This window comes from Callithrix jacchus, chromosome 15 (assembly GCF_049354715.1).
Source record: "Callithrix jacchus isolate 240 chromosome 15, calJac240_pri, whole genome shotgun sequence".
Classification (NCBI taxonomy): Eukaryota; Metazoa; Chordata; class Mammalia; order Primates; family Cebidae; genus Callithrix; species Callithrix jacchus.
In genome coordinates, this window is record NC_133516.1 from 93183228 (window position 1) to 93199907 (window position 16680).

Here is a 16680-nt window from a genome sequence, read left to right on the forward strand (position 1 = left end):
GATGAGAGCTACACATTTTATATGAAGTCCTCAATAAATACTGATCTCATTCTTTCTCCTAATCCTGATGGTGCCTCTCATACTCACCTTTCTTTTCCGTTAAATGGAATAATAGATATCAAGGACTTAATGCAGTTCCTGAAATGCAAATACTCATTCCATGTTTTTTCTCCTTCCTTCTTTCCTTCCTTCTGCTGTGGCCTGCTCAGTTCAGGCCTGTGTTGCCTCTTGTCAGGACAATTGTCATGCCTCCCGACATGGCTCTTGCTCCTGCCTCAGACATTTGAATTCACCCCACTCACTTCTGGTTGCTTTGTCTTCCTCATGCATGCTCTGATTAGGACACTCTTCTGCTCGGAAGACTTCACTTATTCATCATTTCCAAGAAAATGAGGTAGGAAAATATGTGGACCAAGTTATCTTAGAGACATATGTGCCATGACTTTCTGACATGTGAGATCCATTTTGGCCACGTGGTACCATTCACTGTTCCTGTAACACGTCCTTACTTCTTCTCCCTCCTGGGTCTAGGATGACATGTATTCAGCCTCCCTCTTCGAAGTCTTTTTCTACCGTGATGCTTTCCCTGATTCTTCAAACTTATGGAATTTCTCTCTGCTTTTGCCCCCAAAAGACTTTGTACCTCTCGTCTTCAGCTAGTTCCCATTTTAGTGGTTATTTACTTACTTGTTCACACTGACCCATTCCTCCCTTCATGATACCATAAGGTTTTGAGACTGTGTCTAATTAATATATTTATATTTTTAAGCAGCTAGTCCTGTAGGCCCTCAAAATCTTTTAGTTCAATTAAAATAATAAAACTTTGATATACAGATCCATTCTTGAAAGTGAAAGTCTTATAGACAATAGAACCACTGTTTATGAGAAGAGAAAGATAACAGATAAAAGGAATAATAATATGAGAAGAAAAAAGGGCAGTTTGCTTGTGTTATGAGGTAATTATTGGGATTCAGTCAGAAAAGTAAGAAATAGAAGTAAGTATGTGTCCCAAGAGAAGCAGCGATACCCAGGATTATGCCGACAGCATGAGGGGGTTTAAAAGCAGTCTCCATTCGAATACTTTTTAAATTCTTGGCGTATTAAAATGATTACTATTCCAAGACAGAAGATATGTTGTCAAACTGCCCTGTAATTGAAAATAGAGGAAACGCCCTGGAAAGAATGAGATGTGGTAAGGAGAGGAAATGACAGTGTACTGAAAAGACCGGGCTGTAAGTCATCACAGGAGTGCCCTGAAACCCAACGTGTCAGGCAGGCTGCTGGGGTCCTGGCATCCCTCTTGTAATGGCACCCATTCAGACAGAAGCAGAGATGAAACAGACTGAGTACACAGAGGGAGTTTAAGATTTTACAAATGCAGGTGCTGAGTACACACGGTGCTCAATAAAAGCTTGTTAGTTGATGGACCACAGGTTTTTGACAAGACTTCTCAGAGTCTGATTCTGTCAGGGTGGGATCTGAGAGTAAGGCAAGCACCTCAGAAAACGCCTAGGGCAGGTCGCTCAGTGTTGTTGGGACTAGTGGTATCGGCTTGACTAGGATTTAATAATACAGATGTGCCTCAACTTATGAAGGAGTTAAGTCCCAATAAACCCATAGCAAATTGGAAATACCATGAGTAGAAAATGCATTTAATACACCTGACTGATTGAACATTATCGATTAGCCTGGCCTATCTTACTCATGCTCTGAACACTTATATTACCCCATATTGGGCAAAATAATCTAACACAAAGCCTATTTTATAATCAAGTGTTGAATATCCCATGCACTGCCCTGATGTGAAAAACAGAATGATTGTATGGGTACCTGAAGTGTGGTTTTTACTGAATGCGTCTGGCTATCACACCATTGTTAAGTTGAAATATCACAAGTCAGGGGTGGTGTGTAGTCATATCTGACCCTTACAGAAGCCACTTATTTCACAAACTTAAATCCTAAGTAAGAACTTGGATGTAATCCAAGAGGGCCTTTGAGCAGCCAAATTAAGTCTGATTTAAAAAGTTCTTTAACATGAAAAATAGCAGTTTAACCTTGATCAGCTATTTCTTCTGGTTAAGACAGCATACATCTATGGGGTTGAAAAGGTTTCATTTCATTATAAACTTGTCTAAAAAGAAGAGTATATAAAACAAATTTTAGAGCATAACATAGAGCATTTGCTGCTCCATTAAACACACTGTGAAAATCAGAAGGCAGTCTCTGAGATGGTGTGATATTAGTGAATTCTGCTTGAGTGGGTTGGTATTCAGGGTTTGTGAGGGCTTGGGCCATGAGTATCATCCCCCCAACAACTTTGTGTGTCTTAGATTGAATATATACCCATAACTCAGGGAAAATTTGTTTACTCATCAATTTATCAAATACACTATTTTTAGTAAGCAAAGACCAAGAAAATGGCCAAATTAGTAATATCAGTGTTTTAATTTAAATGCAAGATAAAAAAGTCTGGTTAACTTTATTCTCCTAAACAGTTGCTGATGCTTTTTTTTTTTTTTTTTTTTTTGAGACGGAGTTTCGCTCTTGTTACCCAGGCTGGAGTGCAATGGCGCAATCTCGGCTCACCGCAACCTCCGCCCCCTGGGTTCAGGCAATTCTCCTGCCTCAGCCTCCTGAGTAGCTGGGATTACAGGCACGCGCCACCATGCCCAGCTAATTTTTTTTGTATTTTTAGTAGAGATGGGGTTTCACCATGTTGACCAGGATGGTCTCGATCTGTTGACCTCGTGATCCACCCGCCTCGGCCTCCCAAAGTGCTGGGATTACAGGCTTGAGCCACCGCGCCCGGCCAGTGCTGATGCTTTTTGAACTCCAAAACGGAATTATTTGCAATGATGCCTTTAAAGCTTTCCTTTTTTCTGTTTCACTTTAGTTTCTACAAGTATATAGGCTTCACTTTCTAAGAAGATTCAGAAATTACCTTTGAGGAAAGATTTAATAAATTTCTTTTTGGCCTCTTAAACTGTGGTTTTTTTCATAGATTTCTGGTGCCCTTTCTTAAAATTTGCATGATTGGTGTCTAAATAATTCTGCTAGCATCATGGTCTCATACAATTATTATTCCAGAATTGACAAGAGTCACAAAACTTTTATTAAATATTCAAAATACTGAGAAAATCACTTTGAATCAGCATGTGAGAGCTGCCTGTGATTGCTGCTGTTGATTTACTGCTTGTTTAGCAGGATATTGCAATCATGCTTTCCACTACCAGGTTCATGTAGGGAAACTTAGGAACTGCTCCATAACTGTCACATCTGTTGCCAATTTCAGATTTTTCTGAATTTCCCTCATTATCTTCTGTATTTTCACTGGTTTCAGGTTTACTCATCAAACTTCCTGTTTTTAACCACTGATCCATGCTCCCAGTTAAAAATATAATTTGAAACTATTTACATGAAAAAGTTGAATGTAGTATAACTTTACAACATTAAAAAAAACCTCAGAATTTGGAGTTATTTTGTGTTATGGGAGAATTCACTGTGTTTAGAGAAAGAAACGAAGTATGTATTTGTAACAAAAAGTATTTGGTCTCATAAATTGCAGTGATAATTTGACAGATCTATGAGAATTGTGTGTGTATCCATGCAAAAGTTAAAATAACTCACTGATTAAGTTTTTTTTAACTGTATTTTATTTTTACATTGACAGGTAAAATCTCAACTTTTTTTTTTTTTTTTTTAAAAGATGTGATCTTACTATGTTGCCCAGGCTGGCCTTGAACTCCTGGGCTCAAACAGTTCTGCGTTTCTACTGAGTAGCAGGGACTACAGGCATGCCCATGGTTTTGTTAATAACTACCCCCATTGATCTTAATGAGACAGACTCATTAAGAGAAACCCAACTGTAAAGTCTCTGTGGAATTGCCCAGAGATTATGTAACCTGACAGACTAGCGTTCTTCCCACCAGGTAGTGATATTACCATAATCTTTTCTCATCTTAGATTCGTTTTCAGGTTTTCTTACTGTAGGATTCATGTTTATACTACACGATGTTGTCCACTCTGATTGGAGCAGGGGTGATAACTTGATTGGCCTGGATCAGTCAGAGACTCTTTTCCATAATTAGGGAATTGGAACTTAAACCTTCTAGTTTAGTTACATTTTATGGTAGTCAGAATTCTAAGATTTTCCTAATCTCCCTTTAGCTGGATATGATGCTAACCTGCAGCTACTTTGGAAAAGAAATATTGGTGGATAACACTCCTTTAATACCTTCTAAGATATGGGGAAAAATATGCTCCTTTGCAAAATGAGCACTGACCATTATGTCTTCTGGGGTTCTTGTATTTAATTTTCGTACTTTTCTGACTTGGAACTTTTAGCTCTTATTTCTTGTTGCCATTTTGGTGTCTATCGAAGAGGTGAAGAATAGTCATGAGTCTCCCCAGTTCTGCCCATTCTGGGTTCATACTTTCTGTACTGGCCTTTCTGAGCTTTTTAGTTAAAGGTATACCGCAAAGACATCTGATCATTGAAGCACACTGCATACTGATTTTCCAACATATTGTGGCTGAGATGTAGCCTTGCTTACATTTAGTTCAGTTGAGATAACACTGGAATCTTCCAAGAGAAGCTTTGACAAAAACTAAGGATGAAGTTTGGTGGCAGTAGAGGGGTGGGATGGGGGCAAAGCATAGACATCAGCGAATTCACGTAGGGCAGGGTTCTGAGCTGAACTTTATGTCCAGTCAAGATTCAGTTTGGCTAGAACAGCTTCAGGGCAGCTAGCCTCTTATTCCTGGACTAACTTTAAACATCCCTGTATTGTGCATATAGATTTGAATGAGCACAAAATGTAAAAAAACCAATAAAAGCACAAGCTACAGAAGGAAAAACGGTAAGTGGGATTTCAGAAAAATGAAAAGTTTTGTGCTTCAAATAAGATTATCAAGAAAGTAAAAAGACAACCAATGGACTGAGAAAATATTTACAATGCATATCTCTAATTAGAAATTTATATTCGGAATATAGAAAGAACTTTTACAATTAACAATAAAAGACAAATAATTCAATTAAGAATTGGGAGATACATTGCATAGACGTTTCTCCAAAGAAGACTTACGAATGCTGACTAAGTACATGAAAAAACACTCAACATTGTCGGACATGAAGAAAATGCAAATCAAAACCACTATAGCACTCTCATCCATTGGGATGGCTAAACAGAAAAAATCAAACACCAGACCGTAACAGATGTGTGTGTCAGCACACGTGTGTGTAGGTTTTGCTGGACTGCTGTTTTTTTTTTTTTTTAATTTTTTTTAACACTCTGTGCAAACTGAGCCACATGAAGCATTTGTTATATTTGGGTTTCACTGCCGTAGCACTTTTTAGTTTATGAATGATTTTTACCATGCATTATCTGCCTGACTGATCTTTACAACCATGTAAAGTTGGCAAAATAGTATCTTATTTTCTCTTTTGTGAAGGTAAAGACACTCAGGCTCAGAGATATTTTGTGACTTGGCCAAATCATCCTTTAAGTGGTTAAACTCGGACTTAAATTTAGAGTTTCTTATAATATACCATGTTGCTTCCTAAATAATACTGCCTTACATTCACTGCAATGTTTAGATGGCTTGAAAGTATTATCTTCACGGATATCACTTCATTTTAAACTTTGCAACCACCCTATGAGATGAGTAGGCCAAGGAATGTCATATTAATTTTATGGTTGAGGAATATGATGCTCAGAATAATCAAGGTTTATTTTGAGCTCTGCCACCTACGTACCTTGGACATATTATATAATTTCTCAAATTCTAAGCATTTTAATGTGTAAATTGAAGGCTCCTATGAGATGATCTCAAAGATCCCTCCTAAGCCTACTTTTCTATGATCTTATCCTTTGGCATGCCCTTCCATCAGCAGCGTATGTACTTGAGGTGCTTTTCTGGCCATGTGAATGAGTTTCTGTTGGATGACCTGTACTTTCTTACTGGATGATTTCTGTAACCCTTATACACATCTTTAAAAAGCCTGGTCAAGATCGGGGGGCAGACTTTGGTCATATAACAGAACAGGGCTCAGGTAACTGAAACCATTTGGGGGTTAAATTTGTGAAAACATGGCTTCGGTTTCATTGATGTGGGCTCTAAAGTAATTAAATACACATAGACATTCCAGAATGTAATAATTTCATTCAGTTGGATGACAACACCCTAACACATCAGAGTTAACTTCTTATGGCAAATAATATGCCTCACATTTTTATAACAATGAGTTTCTGCTGTACCAACACTGCAACCTGGCTGTAGAAATAATATTCTTAGTTTGTACCTCAGTAGGAAGAGTGCATCAGAGGAGATTCTTTTTATTTCCCATTTACTTTCTGTATTATATATCACCTGTTTTTATTTATTCACAATAATAATAGATTTTAAATGATATGTTTAAAAACACTTCTTATGTTTTCACATTTTCTAGGTATCTAAAAATAAAATAATGAACTAGATATTTAATAAGTGCTTTTAGCTAAATAATTCTGTGATCTTTTCCCTTCATTGATGTTGAAGAGGCACATTTCAGCTTTTTTCAGGATATTAGGTCAGGAAAACAGGTGGGTGTGAATGTTGCCTGACAGTTTTTGAGCTATCTGCATAATCTTTTGATAACAATCAATTAGGTTTCAGATTCTGTCAGTATTTCCCCTACAACCCAAGAACCAATGATCTTATGGAAAATAAAAATTGTCCTTTTCCTTTTTAGTAGTTATAATATCTTTGTCTCTCTCCGCCCTTCTCTCTCTCTCCTGTTGAAGAAAGCTATAAATGCACTGATACTATTTTCAGTTCATCAACAATATGGGAAATTATCATCCTTCCACTTTCTTAGGACTGAAAGAAGTTCCCTCAAAGGAAAGAGCTCTCTCAGTGGTTGGCTGAGTTAAATACAGAAAGTCAAAACATGTGGGAAAATACTGAAGCCTTTTCCTACAGCTTCCTAGAGGTGTTCTCACGAGAAATGAGAGTCAGCTTCAGGACAGCTTAATTTTGGCTTAATTTCTGCCATCTTCCCTTCCATGTCTCTATAAAGGCCACCAAGATTCCAGAGTATAGTATGCCCAGCTAAGAGAGTTCAGAGATAAAGCTCATCAGAAGAGATAAGAGTATAAAGTTTTCTTTGAAAACTACAAAGAAGTAGTCAAATGTATAATACTAAATTTCCAACAAACTTCTTAAAACAACAAAGGCTGTTTCTGAGATGTGTTTACAGATTAGGTACACATTACTCAATAAGATAGTTAAAACCTATTTCTTCTTTTTTTTTGGATACAGAGTCTTGCTCTGTCACCCAGGCTGGAGTGCAATGGAGCAATCTGGGCTCACTGCAGCCTCTGCTTCCAAGGTTCAAGTGATTGTCCTGCCTCTGCCTCCCAAGAAACTGGGATTACAGGCACCCGCCATCATGCCCAGCTAATTTTTTTTTTTTTTTGTATTTTTGTAGAGACGGGATTTCACCATGTTGGCTAGGCTGGTCTTGAACTCCTGACCTCAGGTGATCTGCCTGCCTTGACCTCCCAAAGTGCTGGAATAACAGGTGTGAGTCACCGTGCCCAGCCTCATCAAATTATTTTCTGATGATTTATTCCCATTCGATATTATTTATTTCATGAAATGTATATATCCCTCTTCCCTAATAATAAGAAAAAACCTATAATAGAAAAGTAACTTAAATACACAAAGGGTTACATTGGTTTTAAAAACATCTTTTAAAAGTTTAAAATCATGATACAAGAATATGCTGAACTCGAACAATTGTGCCTGACATTGTTTCACAATACTATGTGGCCGTGGGAAGTTTTATAACTTAAACTTTCAAAAGATTTTTTTTTTGGATCTTTTCCAAAAGCACATATTTCACTGAATATAGTTCTGAACTATCTAGCTTGAACATATTATTTTTCAAAATTTACAATATTTTCAAATATACTCATTACTACTCTTCGGCATTTATTGGTTGCTTGAATATATGAACATGGAAAACATTCTGCTACGCACTTTCTATGTATGAACCTGTGTAATGGCACCACGATCTGAATGAGATTGGCACTATTACTAATTGCAAATGAGAAAACTGAGGCTCAGAAAAGTTAATTGACTTGTCCTAAGAGTGCATATAGCAAAAAAAGTGGTAGTGGGAGGGTTTTTAATTTTTCTGGAGAGTCTGATTTAAGGGTTCCTATTTATAACTACTTTTTTTTTTTTTGAGACAGAGTTTGGCTCTTGTTACCCAGGCTGGAGTGCAATGCCACGATCTCGGCTCACTGCAACCTCCACCTCCTGGGTTCAGGCAATTCTCCTGCCTCAGCCTCCTGAGTAGCTGGGATTACAGGCAGCGCCACCGTGCCCAGATAATTTTTGTATTTTTAGTAGAGACGGGGTTTCACCATGTTGACCAGGATGGTCTCGATCTCTAGACCTCGTGATCCACATGCCTCGGCCTCCCAAAGTGCTGGGATTACAAGTGTGAACCACCGCGCCTGTCCCTGTAACTACTTTTTAATAGCACCCCCACGGTATCCTTCTGCCTAACATCCAACTGATAGTATTTCCGTTTGTACAGTAGTCTTCATATTACAGAACCATTAGTTTTAGATCTTGGGTCTTAGGCTAACAGTTCTTGTGGTGGGCTCTGACTTTTAGAATCGTGGTTGCTACACTAACTTGAACTCATTCTAGAGCGTTTGGGTTTCTAATTTTCGGAAGTCCTGCTAGTTTCTCATTAGTGCATTCAAACAAACTCTTTCTTCATGGGATCAATAGGTAAAATCTTTTGTGTAAGTCATAACTCCACATCGGGTCCAGATGGTGGCATTTTTTGAGGGATAGGCATTTGTATTTAAGAATGGCGGCAAAGCAATCAGTGTTACTGGGTCTTTATATTAATGTTAAAATTCCATACTGTTATTAAAGGGAATTTAGTGTGTGCCAGGCACAGGTAGGGCCTGTTAACTACAACATTGTTACCTGTAATACTATTTTACCTCATTCTAGTATTAGCAATACTAGAGAGGCGGCTAGTCTTACCATGAGGCTGAGTATGTTTCCGTCAGCCTCCTTGGGGAAAGCAATGGATCCAAGCCTTCCTTGTTTTATTTAGCTAAATTGATATATTGAGTGATTTCTCCAATATAGCTACGCATTTGACAGAATATTTTAGATACACAGTTTTCTCAATAGCATCCCCAAGTAATTTAAAAAATATTCATGACTCTGATTTGACTTTCCTGGTTAAAGAGCATTGTTTACTTATTGATATATGTGTTCACTTCCTTGGCCCTATGTGTGGATTATTTAGATTAGGTTGTAGAGGGGATACTATGGTGTGCCACTCAGGTCCTCTGCTTCAAGTCTGAGGTACTCATTCTTTCAGCACCCTTCAAGTATTGACTGTTGCTGATAGTTTTTAACCCAAGTCCCACTCTAGGCATTGTCCTTAGCCTAAGGGAGCTTCCTTGCCCAAGACTATTGATATGGTTTAGCTGTGTTCCCACCCAAATCTCATCTTGAATTGTAGCTCCCACAATTCCCACATGTTGTGGAGGGATTCAGAAGGATGTAATTGAATTATGGGGGTAGGTCTTTCCCATGCTATTCTCATGGTAGTGGATAAGTCTCATGAGATCTGATGGTTTTATAAAGGGAGTTTCTCTGCACAAGCTCTCTTCTCTTGTCTGCCACTATGTGAGACGTGTCTTTCACCATCAGCCATGATTGTGAGTCCTCCCCAGCCACGTGGTACTGTGAGTCCAATAACCTCTTTCTTTTGTAAATTGCCTAGTCTTGGGTATGTCTTTATCAGCAGTGTGAAAAGACTACTACGCCTATGCTCCTTGCTCAGAAGCAGACTGCACCCATGACGATGTGATGTACAAAATGATATGCAAAATGTTCCAGGCTCCCTTGCCTCCATTTGAAGCAACTCTGAAGGGCTATTCCAGCCCCCATGACATCAGCTGAGACTGAACTGTTCTACGTAAGAGTTCAGTCTCTCGTGATCAATCGTTTTTTCTGCAGCCCCTTACTGAGATTCCTGAGATCACTCTCCAGTAAAATCCTCATGACAATCCCTACTATAGTCTCTTTTCTGGGCAACATGACCTAATACAGCTAGGGAAGAGTTTTAATTCCAAAATTATTTCTTCTTGCCACTCATTCAGCATCCTTCTGATCTGTCTTCCTTCTTTTGAGAGTTGTGTATTTGGAGAATTTTTTTTTTAACTGGAGACAGAGTCTTGCTCTGTTACCCAGGCTGGAGTATAGTGGTGCCATCAGGGTTAACTGCAGCTTCCATCTGCTAGACTCAGCGGATCCCACCACATCAGCCTCCTGAGAAGCTGGGACTACAGGCCTGTGCCATCATGCCTGGCTAAGGGTTGCATTTTTTTTGTAGAGACAGTGTTTTGCCAGGTTGCCCAGGCTAGTCTCAAACTCCTGGGCTCAAGTGATCCTCCTGCCTCAGCCTCCCAAAGTGCTAGGATTACAGGTATGAGTCATCCTGCCCAGTTGAAATCAAGCTTTTGATAATTAGCCTAATTACAATGTCAGTGGGAATGCAAATGCACTAAAAATAAAATTTAAGAGAAATTTGGAATCTTACCAGTTCTTCCTCAGCATTAAAAATGATTAGAGATCAGCCGGGCGCGGTGGCTCAAGCCTGTAATCCCAGCACTTTGGGAGGCCGAGGCGGGTGGATCACGAGGTCAAGAGATCGAGACCATTCTGGTCAACATGGTGAAACCCCGTCTCTACTAAAAATACAAAAAATTAGCTGGGCACGGTGGCGCGTGCCTGTAATCCCAGCTACTCAGGAGGCTGAGGCAGGAGAATTGCCTGAACCCAGGAGGTGGAGGTTGCGGTGAGCCGAGATCGTGCCATTGCACTCCAGCCTGGGTAACAAGAGCAAAACTCCATCTCAAAAAAAAAAAAAAAATGATTAGAGATCTTTCCACATAATAGTACATGACAGGAAAATTAAAGCCATTCGCTCAATATTTTGGGTGCCTACTATACATAAGAAACTATAAAAAAAAAAAGTAAGACATGGCTCCTGCCCTTAGGAAAAGAAACAAATTACTATAAAATAAATAAATAAGAGAAACATTAGTTGTTTTAATAAAATATTATGAGTTCTGATTAGAAAGCAATTTAGCTGGGATAATCGGAGCAGTTATCTGAAAAACTTTATTTTAAGAGGGCATTGCAGGCTGGGCGCGGTGGCTCATGCCTGTAATCCCAGCACTTTGGGAGGCTGAGGCAGGTGAATCACGAGGTCAAGAGATTGAGACCATCCTGGCCAACATGGTGAAACCCCTGTCTCTACTGAAAATACAAAAATTAGCTGGGTGTGGTGGCATACGTCTGTAGTCCCAGCTACTCGGGAGGCTGAGGCAGGAGAATTGCTTGAACCCGGGAGGCGGAGGTTACAGTGAGCCGAGATTGTGCCACTATACTGGCGCCTGGGGACAGAGGGAGACTCTGTCTCAAAAAAAAAAAAAAAAAAAAAAAAAGAAAGAAACGGCATTGCAGGAAGGCTCAGTGTATCTGAGGACACCTTAGTCAACTTAGCATTTTAAACCCATTAACCAATTTTTTATAAACTCCTATCTGATACACTTGTCAGGTCTTCTTGGCCAATCTGAGTCAGTTGGAAGTGAGCCAGTTTTGCCACTGGTAGCGTCAGTTACCATTGACATGCCTCCACACTCCCAGTTCTTTCCTTTCATAAGCCACAAGATCAAATGACCTTCTCAGTAACTTGCATTTTCAGTTGGCAAAAAGTATTTTCACTGGTTCCTTGTAACTCTGCATGGGAGAAATCATGAGGAAACTTGACAAGGACTTAAGTGTGTCCACTTGTGTTGATGAAACATCTGCTCCTAGTCCCAAACGACTTCTTCCTGCCTCATTGGTTCTGACAACTTCTACTCTGTTAATAAGTGGTTTTGTCTGAGCTGTGCTGGAAGAAAATGACTGATGTGAGAACACAAGAGGTGAATGGAGAGATTGAACCCGTATTCCTTTCAATTTAGACCTGAACTTACTTCAAGATGGGGCTTCAAGATTTTAAGTTGGAAATAGTTCTGAGTTAATGCTCAGGGGGTCCATAACAATCTGCCAAGGAGGTAGTAATCTCAGGAGATTGACCCAAAGTGTAATTTCTGGGCTTTGCGTATGTCTTAGGGTAGGTAGGTACCCAAAGCAGCCTGACTAACCTGACCAAACCGGCGGATTTACCAGTTATGATTTTTTAAGGCCACAAATTGAAACCTCTGAATCTATTAGTAAACTTAATTCTGCTGTTGTAATTTGTCAACTGAAGGACCATATCAAGGATCAAGACCAACTTATCTAATTTACATGCTACTTTAGCTCTTCCTTTCCTTCCACCTGGGATTTTATTAAGATTGTAGTTTTGGAAACCATGGGAGGAGTAGGGCAGGGGAAGGGATAGGGGAGCGAAGCAGTGAGAAGGGAAGAAAAACTAGGATTGAAGATAGAGCTTCCCTTCGTTGCTCAAGCCCTGCTCTTTTGTGGAATTGGCTCCCATTTCTTGCTGTTTTATTCCAGACAACAAACCAGTCAGACCTGCAGTGCTTTATTTCAGACATTGAATCCTATGACAAACATGTCAACAGTTAGTAGCGATGTGGCTTCTCTATTCTTTCCTGAAGTAATATTTCTTCATGATTGGAGCCTGAGGATTAAATAACAAGAAGCTCTCCAAAGAATTAAGGCATTTAAGCTGTATGTTTTAAAAGCTTGTTTTTTGGTGATGATCCAGAAATCGTTGGATCATCAGCACCACAGAAAATTATTCCTCCTTTAAAGTTTCTACTAAATAATTTACATTACATTTTTACATTTTGTGTTATATAGCTTCAACCATCTAAAGCAAAACGGTGGTGTATTTCTTGTGTTTAAAACATGCATCACTGGACTGGAAGTAAGCTTTATGGAAGGTCATATTTTTAAAATGTTTTTAAATATCGGGGGCTATATTTTTTAAAAGAGAAAGTTAAACACTCATATGATAATATTAAAAGTTAATTTTTATTCAGCTCCTCTTATGTACCAGTTTCCATTCTAGGGGCTTCACAAGCATTAACTCATTTAATCCTCATTAAGCATATTAGTTAAATATTTTTATTATCTTCATTTTTCAGCTTAGGACTCTAAGACATAGAAAGAGTAAGAAGGCTGTTTAAGGTCTCACAGCTGGTAGGTGTAAGAACCAGAATTCGTATCTAGGCAGGCTGCTTCTAGGACTGAGCTACATAAAGCTACATGACAGCAAGCTCTCATTTTATAGATGATGAAATTGATATCTAAAAACATGAAATAATGGCTGGGCTCCATGGCTCACGCCTGTAATCCCAGCACTTTGGGAGGCCGAGGCCGGTGGGTCATGAGGTCAGGAGATCGAGACCATCCTGGCTAACATGATGAAACTCTGTCTCTAAGAGTCCAACAATTATCTGGGCATGGTAGTGCATGCCTGTAATTCCAGCTACTCAGGAGGCTGAGGCAGGAGAATTGCTTAGACCAGGGCATTGGAGGTTGCAGTGAGCTGAGATTGTACCGCTGCACTCTAGCCTGAGTGACAGAGTGAGACTCCATTTCAAAAAACAAAAAGAAAAAAAGACATGAAATAACTTGCTAAGATCATATACCTGGTAAGTTATGGAGCTGAAATTTGACCTCAAGTCCCTTGGGCCTCTTTCCAATGCCTTTGTTTTCTTTTCAAGTTGACCTATAGGTAAAAGTCACAGAAACTGGAATCATACAGTCAGAAGAATAGCTGAAAGACAGTTTGGGTTTTTCCCATTATGCTAGACAAACAAATAAAACCCGAAAAACATAGGCGTATATTTTCATATTTCCAAATCTAATATAAATACAGGCTCAGCACCAGTTTTTCCTAACCAAGCATCTACCTTTGATAAGTCCTCATTGCTCCTTCTTCCCCCTCGACCCCAGCCTCCAAAAGAAGGGCTGGGAGCCAGGGACAAATCTTGACTATAAAAGCGAACAATTAAATGTACTTGGGGCTCCATTGATGAGGAATCTCCCCCATTGCTCACCTGTCTAGCACCAGTAGGGCATCTTTGAAGAGTCCCAAGTCCAGTGTTGCAGAGCTGTCTCATTGTACCACTCAACCCCGTGGTTGTAGTCACCAACAGGCTTGGTCTTCATCTACAGAAGCCACCTGGGGAAAAATTGACCCACCTCTACTCAAAATAATATCACATCTTGACTTCCTGATAATATGAAGATGACGTGACATGTAAAAACACCATCAGTAAGTGAACCAAGCAGGACACCCATTTGAAGTTCTGATTATGATGCAAAGTTCTTTTGGAATTTAATGGCTTTAAGGATTAAGTGAATGAGGGTATCTTAAGCCTCTGACAGTGTTTGGGACGTAGTAGGCACTAATATTCTTTTGTTTGCTTTCTTCCATTTCCTTCCCTGTTCATGTAAATAATGATTCTGGCAACCAAGAAACATACCAATTATTGGGCAAATGTATTTAAAATACCCACTGTATGCCTGGCATTCCTGGGCTTCGTGTAGAATACTAGAGTTGTTGCAGACAGGCCAAGTCCTTAAGAAATATACTTTAAACAATTATTTAAAAAATAATGGCAATGTAAAATTTACATAATACAGAAATAATTATTTAAATCATAAGTGTACAGTTCAGTGGCATTACGTACATTTACAGTGTTGTACAACTGTCATCACTACCCATTTCCGAACTATTTTATCAGAAACAGAAACTTTGTACCCATTAAATAATGTCTTTGTTCCTCTCCCAGCATCTGGTAACCCTTTTTGTCTCCATGAATTTGCCTGTTCTAGGTACCTCTTATTAGTGGAATAATACAATATTTGATTTTTTGTGTCTGGCTTTTTTCACTTAGCACAATGCTTTTGAGGTTAATCTATGTTGCAGCATGTATCATAATTTCCTTTTTGTTGAGACAAGGTCTCACTCTGTCACCAAGGCTGAAGCCCAGTGGCATAATCTTGGCTCACTGCAGCCTCAACTTCCCAAGCTCAGGTGATCCTCCCACCTCAGCCTCCCAAGTAGCTGGTACTATAGGCATGTGTCACCATGCTTGGCTAATTTTTTGTGTTTTTGGTAGAGACAGGGCTTTGCCATCTTGCTCAGGCTGGTCTTGAACTCCTGAGCTCAAGCGATCCACCCACCTTGGCCTCCCAAATTACTAGGATTACAATGCACCTTGTCAGAATTTTCTTTCTTTTTAAGGCGAATATTCCATTGTATGTGTATGCCACATTTATTTATCCATTTATCTGATTATAGACACTTCATTTTTTTTCTGTCTTTCTACCTTTAGCTGTTGTGAATAGGGCTGCTATGAATATGGGTATACAAGTATCTGTTTGAGTTCCTGCTTTCAATTTTTTGGGGCATAAACCTGAAAGTGGAATTGCTGGATCATATAGTAATTTTATTTTTAACTTTTTGAGGAAATGTCATATGTTTTTCATAGTGGCTGCGCCATTTTACATTCCCACCAGTGATGCACAAGTGTTCCAGTTTTTACACATCCTTGCCAATACAGCTTTCATTTTAGTAAACGCACTTCTTGCAGTATTTTTCCATTAAAAAAAAGAACCATCCTAATGGATGTGAGGTAATATTTTATTGTGGTTTTGACTTAATGACTATTTCCCTAATGACTAGTGATGTTGACATCTTTTCATGTGCTTTTTGGCCATTTTTATATCTTTGGAGAAATGTTTATTCAAATCCTTGGTTCATTTCTGAATTGGATTGTTTGTATTTTCATTGCAGAGTTGTAGGAGTTCTTTATATATTCTGATTTTTATTTTTTTTGAGGCAGAGTTTCACTCTTGTTGCCCAGGCTGGAGTGCAATGGCTAGATCTTGGCTCATTGCAACCTCTGCTTTCTGGGTTTAAGCGATTCTTCTGCTTCAGCCTCTCAAGTAGCTGGGATTACAGGCATGTGCCACTACACCCAGCTTATTTTGTATTTTTAGTAGAGACAGAGTTTCTCCATATTGGTTAGGCTGGTCTCAAACTCTCGACCTCAGGTGATCCACCCACCTCAGCCTCCCAAAGTGCTGAAATTACCCACCTGAGCCACTGCCTCCAGCCTATATTCTGAATATTAATCTGTTGTCAGATATGTGACTAACAAATGTTTTCTCCCATTCTGTGGGTTGTCTTTTTAATCTCTTGATAGTATCTTTTGATGCATGAAAATTTTAAATTTTGATGTAGTCCTATTATCTATTTCTTCTTTTGTTGTCTGTACTTTTGGTATAATAGCTAAGAAATCATCACCAAATTCAACATCCTTCAGAAACATACTTTTTTTTTTTCCATAAAGTCTTGGGGCTGGTCCAAAGGGAGTGAATTATCTTGATTGTTCACAGTCAGTTACAGATGGAACTCCTTGTTCTATTCTTTCCTCACTTCTTACTACTGCACTTGACTAGTCTTAAAAAATAAATAAAAAAAAAGTCTTAGAGGAAAAAAGAGTGAGAACAAGGGTCGAAAAACTGAGTATTATGCTTGGTATCTGGGTGACTGAATCAATAGTGCCCAAAACGTCAGCCTCACGCAATATACCCAGGTAACAAATCTGTACATGTACC

The 16680-nt window shown here is 39.0% G+C and overlaps 1 long non-coding RNA gene across 1 annotated transcript; it reads right to left on the minus strand.

Moving 5' to 3' along the window:
• Positions 1–11608: 11608 nt before the first annotated feature.
• On the minus strand, positions 11609–14332 carry LOC118147896 (uncharacterized). The gene is made up of 3 exons (XR_004734598.3): positions 14109–14332; positions 13698–13777; positions 11609–12721 (listed from the first exon to the last, which is right to left on the minus strand). It is a non-coding gene; the product is annotated as an uncharacterized LOC118147896 (long non-coding RNA).
• Positions 14333–16680: the final 2348 nt, after the last annotated feature.